General features: G+C 44.5%; 1 protein-coding gene across 4 annotated transcripts in view; it reads left to right on the plus strand.

Annotated features, from left to right (window-relative positions):
• LOC124193180 overlaps positions 1-15415 on the plus strand; it is a 79506-nt gene that overhangs the window by 13850 nt on the left and 50241 nt on the right. The gene's annotated exons all lie outside the window — the stretch shown is intronic.

Consider the following 15415-nt stretch of genomic DNA (forward strand, 5'->3'; position numbering starts at 1 on the left):
GAGAGCGCCTTTGCTGGCAAAAAGAAAATAACGAAGATGAAGAAGTAGGGTGTCCATTTTGTTTTTTCCCCCGTTTTGAGGAGAGAGAGAAAATAAAAACACCGTGCGTTTATCGATTAACGGCGAGATGGCGTCCGCCTGTTTATGGATCAATCAGGCCAATCTTGTTTTTTTGTGTGTTGTTGTCGGCTCCATTCCCCCGTGGCATCGTCGTTTGACGTCAATTAGCTTCGTCACCCATTTTGCCTTTTCTTTTTTCTACCGTCACGTTTCGACAGCTTTTGTGTCAGTTTCGTGCTCCGCTTGTGCATACAGATTTAATCGATTTTCATTCGTTTGATCAATTTCAGAAGATGGAGATAACTAACTACCTTCTGGTTTCTTCATCTTTTTGAATTTGATTTCTGACTGTTCTTTAAAAAATTTCGATCGATGGCATCCCGATCTAATAAATTCCTCGGCTGTTTGCATGATGGGCTTATCTCTCTCTGTAACTGCCGTTTGAATTCTCCTGTAATTCGTTGAATAGTTGTGCACGGTGGGCAATCTTTTCATTTCCAATCCGATTGTCGTCTGGAATTGGACAAGATATGTCGACATTTTTTTATTTTTTATTTGGGACATTCAGCACGGGCTTCTCGTCAAACACAAGTGCAGACGGGCCATGTGAATGAAAAGGCAGGAGTTTCCCGGACTATTGTGTGTACGCTATTTCACCTTGAGGCTACAAACAGATTGGATTCGAATGTTTGATTGGTCGATATGTGAATCGGGATTCGTTTGATTTCCTGTCGCTGGCACACACCAACCGCCATCACCAATTGGGTCCGAGTGCCGGCCAGTTTTGATGAATATAGTCCGAGTATGTCCCGAAGCGTTCAAAAGAACTCTTGTGCTGTGTGTGTGTGTACATATTCGATTTATTTGCCCGCGCCAGAGATGATGGTAACCGGACTTCTCTCTCTCTCTCTCTCTTGGTACATCTGATATTGCGTGTATTTTATACACTATATACAGTATATAGTTGTATATAATATATACTGTAGTACATTTCTGTGTTAGTGTCACTAGAGTTGCCATCGGGATTATATTCTTTACCCAACTTTATAACCTCCTATTTGTGGAAATGTCCCCAGCTGTTTTCTATAGCGTATGGGAGGAACATGTAATTTCGGGAGGGATGTTTTTTTTTTTTAAATATGATTGCGTTTACTGTGTAGGTTTGCATTTGCGCAAGAAAAGAGCCCTGCCCTCAACTCGGATATGTAATTAAGTCCCAGCAGCATTGCGGAGGGCCTCTCTCTTTCTCTCAACGGACGTTAATGTCTGTCCGACATACAATCGGGTTATGTGTAGTAGCGTTGCGATTAGCCGATTGAGCGTTGCTAATCATTTCGGAGTTTTGAAGAAAAATGTGTTTTTTAGTCGGGAGAGAAAATTCCCGTAACTGTTTTGGGGCTATTTTCTGTTGCAAGGTTTGGGAGGGAGGGGGGAATAATTATATAAAAGAGTAAATTTCTTTCATTCATTGGAATTAATAATACAGCTGTAAATTGTTATTGATTATTTGCGTTTTAACGTTGAAATATGTGGAAATCAGACGGTTAATGTCGTGTTTATTAACCGCTAGAGGCTCCAGTGCGGATTGAGGAATGCAGTCATTTTCGATCAAATTTCCTGATTTTACAAACTATTTAATTAACAATGATTTCATTTGACAACATGAGCATTTTTCTCTACGTTTTGAACACGGAAAAAGATTAAAAGTTTCGTCTCAAATGAGACGCTGTTGCCAATTCCGACAATCCGCACCAACTTCAATTCGTTTCCCCCAATCGATTACATCTTAAAAATTTTCTGTCAAATCCTTGTCGGGTATTTTCATATCAATTTTCCAGGATTCTACCTGAGAAACGTATGCGGGTTTGTGATTGGTATCTACCCCCCGCATCTCGGTAACATATACCCTGCACAGCTCTACTCCATTTCACTTGCGTTATATAAGGCTGGATATCTTTATACCATCTTGTGTGTATATTTTCCTTCAAGCCTACGCCCATTGCTACGACTCTCAGTCTACTTCCATCTTTTTATTTTCTTTTTCTTTTTCGCCCTCCATTGTTGAAAGTTTTCTTATCTCGGTACACCGCGGTGCTAATGGAGATTAATCCAGCTCTCTCTCTAGCTCTCTATCTCTCTCTCTGTTACGTTGCAACAAGCAAACAGAGAAAAAGAGATGCAATAACATCATCCCGACAGGGGGGAGAAAGAAAGAAAGAAAAAGAAAAGATGAGCCGCAAGTTTTTCCATTCGCTGTTGCTCAGCGCCAGCAACAACAACAACAATCCTCGATCCCCATTCTCTTTCCCGGTAAAACTCCCGACGGAATAATATAAGATTATAGTACGCAGTAATGTGTTTTCTTGGGTCGTGCTTCTGGCCCTGGCTGCCATGGGATGCTGCCAGGGCCACCGCCACCACCCGTCATGACGCGTCCGTATTGTATAGTTGAGAATTTCTCCGTCGGATTTCCCCCCTCGCGTTTTTCTTCATCAAGTCGATGAGGGAATCGGCTTAATGGACAAAATACCTGATTGGTTTGCAATTCAGAATCAAGAGAGAGAGAGATCTGGAAATGAGGAAGAGATCCCTCGGCAAGTTTGGGAGCTTTAAAAGGAGGATGAATTGAGGCAGCAGCAGCAGCCAAACCACTTGGCCTCTCCTGTGTATCTCCTCTACGTTTGTTTGTTCCGTCTGATTTCTTTTCTCTCACACGCTGGGGTTTGTGTAGTAGAAATACGGGACACATAGACCCACCCCGTGATGTATATTTTTCAAGTAGTTAGGATCTTACAGGATGATGGAAGACATGGGGGGGAGGTAGAATGGTCCGAGGACAACGGCTGGGGTTTTGTAAGGCAAATTAACACGGGACTTTGGGCGGGGTGGATGAATAGGCGTCTAATTAAGAAGAGTTGGCGATGGGGAAAGAGAGAGACACACACGTATAGAAAAGAAAAGTCACTTTGATCAGCCGGCCGGCCGGCCGTGTGTTTTTCGGTGAAGTCTACAAGTTCGGGCCTCTCGGATGGGACGTGCCGGGAGAACACAAACCTCCTTCTACGCGGCCTGGCTTATGCAGTTCATTATTTTATCGATTGACATCTTTTTCGATCGTCTCTCTGCTCTGTGGCTACTGCTGCTTCTCCCTCTGCTCCGGCAATTGCATTTCACTTGAAGAATGCCGAGAATAAGACGGTGAAATTGTCAGCCTTTTTTTATTATTATTTTCGGTGGTAGGAGGGGGGATCTCTGATGAACGACATTGTCGAGCGCGTGTGTTGTCTAGCAGAACGGATGGATATCAAAATTCTGGTCGCAATGAAAGCGATTGAAGAGAGGGGAAGCAGAATTAAAGATTAACGTTAGAACGCGAAAGATCAAGGTTTTGTGCAAAAGCGATGGGCTTTCAGCTTAATGAGTTGTGTAAAGACAATCGCGCGGTTTGGCGCAGGCCCTTAATGATGTACGCCGAGCTGTTTTCAATGAACCATTTTGAGATGGAGAGCTCCTCCTTGTTGTCTTGTATTTATTGGAGAAATAAATCATTCCCTTTTTTTCTGTTTTCCTTCCATTCTTGTATCTATATTTGCCTATTAAAAGATCTGGCGATGGAATCTTAACGACTGACGGCCAACAACCTAAATGTTATAATGGTACCATCATTGTTTTTTGTTTTTTTTTTCCCCTCGTTTGGGCATGAAATGTTCGGTTCTTTTTCCTTATTAACGCAGAGCATTGTCTCTCTCACGTTTGGTATTTAGCCAAATCTGTTTTCTTTTATTTTTCGATACAGTCGCGGCAAAACAAAAAAAAAGAAGAGAAAACAAACGCGGATTAAAAGTTTTGAAATGTATTTCTGCTGTTTAGTAGATTTGCCTTGCAGCTTGCTGTTGTATACTTCTTTTTTTATTTTTACTTTTTTTTGCAACTTTAATTGAATTTTTCTTATTTTCTTGCACGTGTCGTTTTGGTGTAGTATAACGAAGAAAAACCCTGGGTGGGTGGGTGGCGCTCATCAGCAGTCAAGCGGTGAGTTCCGGCTCTGCTTGTGCTGTGTGTCGTTACTCGAATGACTTTTCTTCTTCTTCTTCTTTTCTCTCCTTCGCATCGGCCAACGTCGTCGTCGTCGTGTGGTGCCAGTTTTTTTTTTTAGGTATTTGGGAGACTTTTGCGACTCGCTCGACTAGTTTTTTCGCCGCACGACTCCATGCGCGCTGGTTCCGCAATCAATCCGACATTCTCGCCGCTTGCCAACGTGTCTACAAAACTGGACGAAGAAAAAAAAAATCCGTGTATAGTAGTAACTATATTTTTATAAGGAAGTTAAAAGAAAAAAAGAAAAAAATCACACGCGTGATGGCGGTAAAAATTTTTTGTTTAGTATAGCCGCAACCTATACGTGTAGCTCTTTTGATTTTAGATAGGCTGCTTGATGCAGTTCAGGGTTGTATGCTGGAAGGCTTTCCTCCGTTTTTATTTGTTCGCTCGGTTGATGAATGGAAGAAAAGAGGAGAGAGAGAGAGAGAAAGACGCAATTTTTTGAGCTGAGCTCTGGCGCAGATGTCGTAGTTTTTTTTTGGTAAAGGGGGAGGCCGGGTGTCGGGCACAGCTTCTTCTTGTTGTCTATTTGCCTGCTGTTATCCGTCTCGCCATTTCGTGGCCCGCACGTTGAATAACGTCAAACTTCTTTTATAGTCTCTCTCTGTCTCTCCCGTGTGTGTCCTTGTCACCAAGCAAATCATCTAGCGCCGTGTGTTTTATTTATGTTTCTCTCTCTTGGTTATTTTCATGTTGTAAAAGGAGAAAGAAAACCAAAATGGTTGGGTGGGTGGAAGGTTTATACGGTGGGAGTGGTGGATAGTTGATTGCGATCAAGAAAAAATGAAATAAAAAAAAATCCCAACTGCTTTTTTTTTCGCTCGGTAATTGTCGGTTATTTATCGTATCATTCTAATAGCCCTTTTCTTCTTATTTTTGTCCCCCTGCGCTCCGCCCGACCGCTCTTCCGCCCCACCACGTTCCTCGTTCAATCGGCCGTGAAGTCTTCGATGCCGTTGAACTCGTGGCAAAAGCAATTAAACAGTTCGAAGAGAACCAATCAAAATCGATGCGTAACAATTCGCCCGGTTCTCGAGCGACCGTGTCGTTTTTTTTTTTAATTCTTTTATTTGTTTCCGCTTTTCCGCTGGATTCCTTTTTCTTTTATTTTGTGTGTGTGTGTCTATCGATTTTTTATCCATTTGAGGTATTTCGAGCATTTTCGGTCCGGCTCTACTCATTCATGCATTATGGATGTGTATCAGGGGAATCATAGTTAGATGTACTCTGGCCTACGTGGTGGTGTACACTCGGACGTCTCATTGCTATACAACTCGAGCTGGCTCGCGTAACTCCCACATGGTTACGGAAGCGGAATGACCAATCAGGGGTGGGCGGGCGGGCCGGCCGGCCGGCCGAGAGAAATCACTGAATCGTGTCGGGGGTCATCAATTGTATTTCACTGTCGTCTTTACTCTCTCTCTCTCTCCGGTTTGCTGACTTTCCTCGAGTTGTTTGTCGTCTTCCTTCCAATGACTGTCGATTGAATAAAGGACTCACCTATCTCGAGTTGATAGTGTGTCATCAATTTGTGCTGGAGGGTTTTTTTTTCTCTCTCCTTTTATATTTTTCGAGGGGGGATTCGCTGACTGGAATTGTTTGACGGATGGAACTGGCGAACTTTGCTCCATCGACTGTCGACGATGAAGCGTCTAGGGGTTTTTAGTGGGTGTGTGAGACAAAAGAACATTCACCAGCAGATTGGAAAGATTTTCTATAAGCGGAGCACAGACGACGACGACGTCTGAAGGATCGATTCTTTTTGCCTGACACAATGGAATAGCTAACTGGAAGTGGAAGGGCTTTTCAATACTTGCCACGTTCTCTCTCTCTCTCTCTCTCACTCCTCGTTGATATCTATTGAATGCCACCCGCCAGTCTACATCCATCCCCCCAGCAGCATCACACGATGGATAGATGGATCCATCTCTCTCGCTCTCTGTCCTATTCCTATCCTATAGTGGAGATATATATATATTGCAGCAGGAACCCTCTTGTTCTCATCCCGACCCTCCGGCGAGTCCATTTAGACTCTCTCTCTACACTATCGGCCATGTGATGAAGCCGAGCCACAGTCTAACGTTCAAAGTGTCGCCTGGAAGCAGGTTGCTCAAATCCCACGGACAGCAGGACAGGGATAAAGATATCGCCAGCGCTCAACTATTTGAAATGTTATGATGAAAAATTTTTCTTCTTCTTCTTCTTCCTTTTTCTTTCTCTTTTCTTTTTTTTCCCCCTTGTCTTCCTACCGCTTATCCTACCGGTCTATTGGGCCCCGTATTATACATACAGAGCAGCAGCTATCGATCCCGATGTCTTTTAACACATACAGTCTTCCTTGAATGCATCTATTTTATGAAATGTAGATTTCTTTAGATGCGCTAATAGAAACTACGTCGATCTCTTAATCTTTTTTAGCCCTTTCAAAGGCTTAAAGAGTGTTGTGTTGCTCGTGAAGGTTTCTCTTTGAAAACTCACGCCCACCTACCGTTGTCATGGCGGAGGTAAACGCTCATAACGATGTCGGTTTGTTTGTTTGTTTGTTTGTTTGACGGACTTGAATGCTAAACTGGTTAGGAAACAATTTCCACCCCTTTTTTCTCCGCTTTTAACATTTTTTGGGTTATTTGATGTCGAAAGAATCGGTCAATTTAGTCCCGAGCGACAGTCCAACGATCTTCTGTTTGTTCAATTCAGTGGTCGGCCATAATTCTACATGATTTCTCATTTCCCCCCTTTGGCCGGCTCAAAAAGTGACTTGTCTCCGGAATTTTTCTAGTTTCTCCCTGGTACACAATACGACCGCGGGATAGTCTTGACGTCGTGCGTGAATTGAGCCGTGGTAGAGCGAGAGACTCTACGACCCTAAACAACAAATGAGCTACTCTGCGGCGGCGTCGATAGTAACTCTCTCCCTTCTCCCACCTCCCAACTTGTTTGCTCGCAGATGAGGAGGAAAGCAAAGTGAATTAGTTTGAGATCCGCAGAAAACACTTACCGGGGCCGTCGCCGTCGCATCAACCGCCAACGCTCGAAAACTTTGACAGCCCCACCAGTCGTCGGCCGTATAAGAAGCTTCTGGCCGGAGAAATCGAATCTGCATTGACATTTTCATTTTCCCAGTGAAAAAAAAAAGAGGGGAAAAAAAAGGGGAGCGGGATAATTGAACAGGAGAGATTGAAGGCTTTATAGAGAGGCAGGAGCTCACTTGATGGTGTCTGTTGTTCCAGGATATTGCCTCCTGGAAGTAGGTTCCCTTTTGTTTTTCCTGTTTTGTTATTTTCCAAGGAAAAGAAGAAGAAGGAGACGATCTTTTTCTTAACCCCGCGGGAGGATGAAACTTGCATTCGCCGGCACACGCCGACACATGGAAGGGGTGGAAGGGTGGGGGGAGAGAAAATGGGTGAATGTAATCAATACTGTCGTCTGCGGAGGGCGGCCTATATTGAGAGCAAGATGCTCCTCTCCGTACGGGAGAAACAGCTGCCGCAACTGCACACACACACAGGCATCTAACGTTTGTTGGGAAAGTTCCCCAGGTCAGTTACAGAAAAAAAAATATCGGCCGAGATGAAAAACTTTTCTTTTTTTTTTTTTCTTCCGGGCCGGTCGTATAATAATATCTGAGCGAGTGGGAGTAGCAGCAGCAGCAGCCAACGTGACCGCCAACGTTTTCTTTATTGGCGTTCGGTCGTCGAGATGGACTATGGCTTCAATTACTTACTTCGACATTTGTGCCGTGAACGGACGGGAGAGACCCCCTTTTTTCTCGCTGCAGTCTTACAATATCATGTCTGGGAAAAAAGTATTGGCTGGGGTTGGAAAAAAAAATCAGTTGAGCGGGCGTCCATCCATCCATCCGCTTCTTTATTTCTTTTGTCGGGGAGCAGTTGTTGACTGGGCGATGTCTCGCGTGCGTGATTATTCAAGCCGGATACATCATCAATGACTTAAGGCGTTTGGCTGTCGGTCGGTTGGCGTGCCAGAGATTCGTTTCTCTCGCAATCACCGCGAATCAAACGCCGGCAAACGGAGGGGGAGGGGGGAAGTGAAAAGTTGATGGGACTTTGATGTCGAACGATTTTTTTTTCGGGATGGAAGGAAAGGCGATTTCCTCTTTCTCTTGCCGATTGTATCGGGGGCGCTCTTTGATTTCTTATTTTTAAGTCGATCCGACGAGCGTCTTAGACACATCTATAGGATCGGATGAACATTAGTTGGTGCACGCCTCTTTACTTTTGCCTCTTGTCTTTGACTTTTTTTTTCATTCGATTGGTCTGAAGAAGATCGACTCTGAATCGATCAAGGAGAGATACGGTCGAACGTATTTCGCCGCATCGTCGCGACTGTTGGGCACCGCTCTCCAATGTTTTACGGGATCGAAATGGCTAACGCGATGGCGGGGTGTAACTCTTTCTTCTGCCGTTGCGTCTCTTTTGTTACCTCGTTTGGCCGATGTGTTGCATGAGGAGAAAGAGAGAAATAGATTTTGATTCACTGATGGAATCGTCTGGGCTGTGTGTGTGTCGACATATCATCTCTTTTGCTTGGTTTCATTTCGTTTGATTCGTTGCCAACCGTCGCCATCAACCCAATGGCACAGGCCATTTCAATATTGATATATCTGACAATATCTTTCAGTTGTCTTGCTTCTTTATTGTCGGACCAATTTCACTTGCGAGCTCTTCTTTTTCCCCCCTTTGCAACAACATCTCTCGTTGTAGTAGTAGTAGTCGATGATATATATCTATTTGTTGATTCAGCCGACCGACGACAATCTTACCTATTCCGCATACAAGTAGTACACGGGAAACAGAAATGGGGGGGACAAAACAAATACAGAGACTTTTCCAATGTCGTTTTCTTTATCGACGCTCGACTTGACACGGTAAATATATTCCGTATACAGTGTGTGTGTGTGTGGATGTAAACCAATAGTCTCCTTTCTAGCGTATATATAGAGTTGACAGGCAACACGGGCAGGATGGCGTAGAATTCGGGGGAAGTCCTTCTCTCTCCGACGACGACGACGACAGAGACTCGACGAGGGACGTTTAGGAGCATCAACTGGATCGTCGATGATAAAAGCTTTAGAAGTTATATTTTTATCTACCTGAAATCGGGTTTGGCGAATAATAAAAGGGGGGAGGGGAAATAGAGTTTACGAAAGAAAAGAAAAAGGACCGAGCCCACCGTTTGACGACCTTTTGGCACGACACTTTATAGATACACACACGGCCGATGTATAAATCCGGAGCGCGGGAGCCGCCCATCCAGCCCCATTTCGATAGATCTGTATGGGTGGGTCTTATATATATTTGATACGACTATACGCGGTTATTATTTATTGTATTCTTCATCTTCTTCGCTTCTATAAGCGCCGGAAAATGTCATCGACGAGCTGCCAACCCCCCGCTCTCAATGTGCGTATATAGACCTCCTTTTCCCATTTATTTCTTTTAGACGATCCTTTTTTTTCTTTTCTTTTTTTATTTATTCGGATGACTGGATGACACGCCGGAGAATATACATGTGTGTAAACGGTTTTTTTTTCTCCGCCGAGCAGACCCCCCCCCCCAGTTCAGCTGACGTCATCCCGTTACAGACGTCAAGTTGAAGCTCCAATTGAATCAAGTTGCATAAGAAGCAAAGTGAAAAGAAAAAAAAGAAAGAGTGCGAGGATCAAAAGAGGAATAAGAGTCCGGACGGGAAGCGACAGCCGGACAAGCCGATTATGAAACGTTTGCTTTTTTTCTATACTAAAAGCAGACGGACGGACGGACGGGTCACCGGCTATGTGCAACCCGATCGCAAGAGTCTTGCGAGTACAAGTGCACCGAACATTTTGAAAAGTAAAATTGTCAGTCGCTAAAGTGAATTTTCCAAGTTGCGCACTAAATGGTCTGAAACTGAAAACTCTTGTCGTCATTTGTATGTGTCGTGACGTCAAGGCAGGCAACGTTTATTGTAAAACAACAAAGAGATTTGATGTCATTTCAACAAGGAAACTTTGGGACTTTCTGCCTCTGCCGGTACATTGTCGTTGGTCGCACAAAAGGAATCATTTTTTCTCTCTACAGTTTCTGTCAGACTATTTTCTAGTTTACTTGCTTGCCGATTTGTTTTCCAATCCCATCGTCGTGGCTGATGATTATTCCGTGCCCGTCCATTAAGTCCACGCTCTTATACGTATACTTTCGACAAGAAGATGTAGGAATGGAATATGGCAACCGAATAGCCAGCCGGCCTATGTAATCTTTTCAAAACCAGATGATAACAACAAGGGTTGGAACAAAAGGCATCCGCACATCTTGGATGCCTCTCTCGTACATTTGTTCCACTCCTCTCAATTCTTGATGCTGTAATGAAACGCTTTTCCCTCCCTGTTTTCGGCTTCTATTGCGTCACGGAGCCTCCGACTGTCCGTTTCTTTTAAGTATGCAAAAATAGACAGCGAGCCACCATTTTCCGTCGGAAATGACATCTGTTATGTGTGCAGAGACGAATGTCGGGCACACATCCGCTGGAACGACATCATCATCAGTGCGATACAGAAATAGCGAGTGGGGGGGGGGGATCAAAGGGACTCTACACGCTTTTTTTTTCCAGCAGCTCGACAAGCTTTTCGGGCGTCAATAATTTGATTGTTCCCGCCGACCTCTTCTTTAAACGTACCAATCACGTCCGCGCCCTCCATTTTTTATTATTTTTTTTCTCGACTGTCAGTCGTGAAGAAAATGTTGTTGTTTACCGTGCTCATTGCGGCCGTTTATTTTGAATTTTTTTCCTTTTTTTTTTACTGCCTGCCGGCGGTTTGATGGTGTGATGGATGCGGGCGGCCTTTGTCTAAACGCTCCGACTATTAAAAGGCAAATTCCCTTTTCTTTTTATCTATATTTTTCTGCGTCTGTTTTTGTGTAAAAGTTGAATGAGGGCGAATACTTTTACTCTTTTTTACGGACCTGCTGTTACTGGATGATGTCCGTCCGTCCGTCCGTATATATTTTTCTTCTTATAAGAAAAACGATGAGAAAAGAGCCGTCTGGAACAGTTGACAGTGGCACAGTTGCAGCGCGGCTGTTGCCTCCTGCCCAGCGGTGGCCGCGCTCCCAACCTGATGCCCGTGTGTTCCGTCATCAGCCAATCTCTACTCGGCCAGGGCTACGCCACCTTACTGTATGTGCACGACTAGGTCTCTTGTTTACTCTGGCGTTAAACTGGGAAAAAAAAGAGAAGAAAAGAAAAATGACAATTGTTGGTCGTTTCAACTGTTTCTCTCCGCACGTACGTACTACACGCATACGCAAGACTCACCACCGGTATTTTTGTCCAGTTGGAATGTTCACATTCGAGTTCGTTTCTCGATTTAATTGTTGAGATTCTGGGAAAACGGAACGTCCGTCTCTGCATTACCACCCCAAATATTCCGTTCAGCGGTGCGGATTGTCATCGCTGCATGTGGATTCTTTTTGAGTTATTTGAATCGCCCGCCAGTTGCTGTATCGGACGAAATGTCGTGACGAGCCGCAATAAAGACTCCCGGGGTCCGGTCCCATGCATTTTGTCCCTCGAGTCGACGAGGAATGGCCGTCTCTCTCTCCTTCTCTGGCCTTTCGTTTTCCTTTTGGTGATTGGTTGGTTCTTGGGGACATCACGAGCTCGTTATAAATACGCACTCGCCCTATGTTGGGAGCGAGGTACGATCGATAGCCAAACGGCACTCAGACACACAGACAAGAGAGGAGAAGCGAAAGCGGACGCTTAACAGACGGCCGATCGCGTGCCCAAGTGCATGCACCTTGACGATGGGCCCCGGCATATAATATCAATACGTTGGGAGAGAAGCGGAGCGAATCGCTCAGCTCATTTCTATCGCGCAGCAATCTCCTTGATGACTGGGACGATGGGACCCCGATTTTCACCAAGAGGCACCTTGATGGATGATTGGAGAATATTGTACGGAACACACCGGAATATGGCGGCGCCGGAACGCGTATTCTTTAAAAAAAAAATGGGCAACAATTTGACGATTTGCCAATACAATCGAACGGAATGGCGAATTTGATTGAATTGAACGGGGCCTGGAATTTTTTTTTTGGTCCTGTCCCACGCCCAAAAAAGGGACATTGATGATGCATATAAATGGCCGAGCTCCGACGGAATGGTGCCTCCCCAGTTGGAAATTGCGTGCCGATACTGCTAGATACCCTGGCAAGACGGAAGAGGAGCCGGAGCCTATTGTCATGCGTTGCGTGTTTCTAATTCGATTGCTCGGCGAAAAACGATGATGGCGGTTCTTCTTCCGGCCCAATTCCAGAGCTCCCCCCCCCCACTTCTTTACCCCGCCGTATTGTAGGTCCGAGGTAGGACCAAATGGTAGAAAGTCTCTCAAAAAAAGGAGAAAGAAGACAAACGGAAATCAAGTTTTTTTCAATTCTTCAAAAAAGAAATAAGTGCGCAGGGTTTATTTCTCTCTTTCTTTCACTCGAGTCGATTTCTTCTTCTTTTCAACGATTTCTGCCAGTGTAATGCATTTAACCGGTGCAGTGATTCAGTCTGTTTGTGTAGAAACTCGACGACCCTTTTTATTTTTTATTTTTTTCGTCGTTGTTGTTGTTGGTACCGTCCTAGTCAATATTATTTATATCCTTGTTCGTCGTAGACATACTCTGCTGTTGTAGTAGTAGAAGTCTTCTTCTTCTTTCTTTCTTTCTTTTTCCACTGGCTGCGGTGGAGAAAGAGAAGTCTTATATACTCCCGAGACGAAACCGTTTTCCGGAACGATTCCGCTGAATTCAAATTGGATTAGTCGCCATGGAAAAAGAAGCGACTAGACTTTGAAATGGATGCCGCTTAAATGGCATATAGATGCGGGTGGATGGCAATGGCAATGGCATCACCTGGGGTATAATTCGTACTCGTTCGCTTTTGACTGGCCGACTTCTATATTATCATCTCAAAGGATAATAATCAAGTCAGTAAATCATCACTTTTAAAAATATTAACATGTTTTGTCTACATCGCCCTTTGATGCCGCCCATTTTTTTGTTGTTTTTAATGTCTGGTCCAATTGAAGTTTTTGAATTGATTTTTTTGTTCTTCCCCAAAAAATGCGCTGTGCACTTTTGATATTTATTTGCACCTTATTCCCGGGGCTTCTTCTTTTCGCATCTCTCTAGTCCCGCGATGTATTTAAATGCGCGTTTTGTCATGCGCGCGAGCGAAAGGTTGCGAATAAATGCGCTAGCTGTTATTTTCAAAACTCGAAATGTCAACCGCCCACGTCGAACGGTGGGGAGGGAGAAAGAACCAGAGAAAGAACGATATAAAAGACTTGGGAAATTGGATTTGCATTAAGTCTGGAATAAGCCATCCATCATGCGGCCAGGTTTCGGCAGCAGTAAAGACAGCTTCCATTTCCGCTTTTCACTCAGCTGGGCTTGATAATGTTGACGATGGTGGTGGGGGGATGGGGAAACGTCTTCAGCATTGCGACTGCTCGAGTAGATTTCCCAGTGCCTCCATTGATCGCAGATGCGCCTCGGTGTGTATGCGTTTGTGTACACTCTGTGTGTGCTAGTGCGTGTGGTCTAGCAGTTTATTCACGTAATGTGTGTATAGATAATAAATGATGGAAGTGAACCTAGACATTGGGGCCGTCTTGTTGTCTCCCTCTGATTCGCCTCGTTTGATGTCGTCCAATGAAGAGTTGAAAGAAAATGAATGGCGGTTCATCACCACTAGCCAAAGCGGCAGCAGCAGCAGTCTGGCGCGGCCAAGTTTGATAAGGTACAGCCAACGCTGGTCAAACCGTCACGCAGCTATACAGCAGCTGTTGGATATTGTATTTATATACAAGGCCATTTCTTATATTTCAGTTTATTTTTTTTTCTCTTTTATTTCTTCCGCCCATCCGCTCGCTTGATGTCGCACATTTGTATAACGCACGGCTTTTATTCATGGGAATCGTGACGGGAGTGATTAGTGTGAGTTGTTTGTGCTGGCTGCACTGTGTCTTTGATAGATTTCGTCTAACTGCTATCAAAAGAAACTTTCAAAGAGACCAAGAGATAATGAATAAGAAGAAAAGTCCGGATTATTTTTTGGGTTGGTTGTTGGTATTTTTCTATCGCCAACCCCCTATTTTTTTAGTATTTTTCGGCGCGCGTGTTTTGAAATGTCATCGCACCGGACGCTGGCCCGCTGTGTGGCCGATTTTGTCGGACTTGACAAATGTGTTGTCTGGGATGAGATTCCAGCAGTCGCCACAATATTTGTGTTTTTCTTTTTTTTTAGTTTGAATTTTTATTTGTGGCGAATAGTTTTGGACGACTTGCGAATTTGCGGTAAAAAGGAACAAACTGCAAATTCGACACCTGCTCCGATTGGATTTCTGTCGAGTCTAGACCGACAAGCGAATCAAAAACTGTTTTTATTCATTTCCTCAGAGATCCTTTACAAAATAGGAAAATTGTGAGCCAAGGCGGCGCATAGTACAGTCGGCCACGTAGGTGCGCATGTCTTGTTTGAACCGACTCTGTGCCTTCGCTGCTGTGGCGTGGGCGCTCTCTCTCTCTCTCAATCATATAACATTCCGCCATCTATCCAGCTGGCCAGTATTGAGGGTGACATTTGTTTATCCGGTTTCCCCTTTCTCGAGTGTCTCTGACTGTCTGTCTGTCCTTGTATTCTAAAAGCGCTTAGCGCTGCCGCGGCCGAAAGGCTTAAATGTTTGTCTTGTTTCGCTTGGACGGCCCGCCGCCGCCCTTCGTCTCGACTGGAATTTTTGCCTCCGCACCATCCAGCGAGTAACAACCGCTCGGCTAGTTAAACTACAACGGTCCGCAATCTCGAGTGTTTGACTGCGTGTCGCCATGTTGAGCGCGTGAGTGTCGTCAAGGTCGAAACCTCATCATCTCTTAGATGTTCCTCTTTAGTTTTCTTTTTCGCCCGTCTATCTTTTTAGACAAAACAGATATAGTAGATAAGGCCTTTAGGGCCTCCTTGCTTCTCTTCTTCCTCGTGTGGTCTATGGTCTAGCGGACGCCACGGCTGGCGATTCGGCGTTCCTTTCAAGACGAATCGAGCGAGAATTTTCTTTTACACTTTCCCTTATTTTTCTTCTTTCTTCTTCTTCTTTTTTATCTTTTATCTTTTCGGTTCAGCGTGACGGGGGTTTTCTCTATGTATGTACTGTATGTATGTATGTCTACCATCAGGTGTTGTTCGGGCACGCATCCGTCGTCCACCTGTG

The sequence above is a fragment of the Daphnia pulex genome, chromosome 4 (assembly GCF_021134715.1).
Source record: "Daphnia pulex isolate KAP4 chromosome 4, ASM2113471v1".
In the NCBI taxonomy this organism is placed as follows: domain Eukaryota; kingdom Metazoa; phylum Arthropoda; class Branchiopoda; order Diplostraca; family Daphniidae; genus Daphnia; species Daphnia pulex.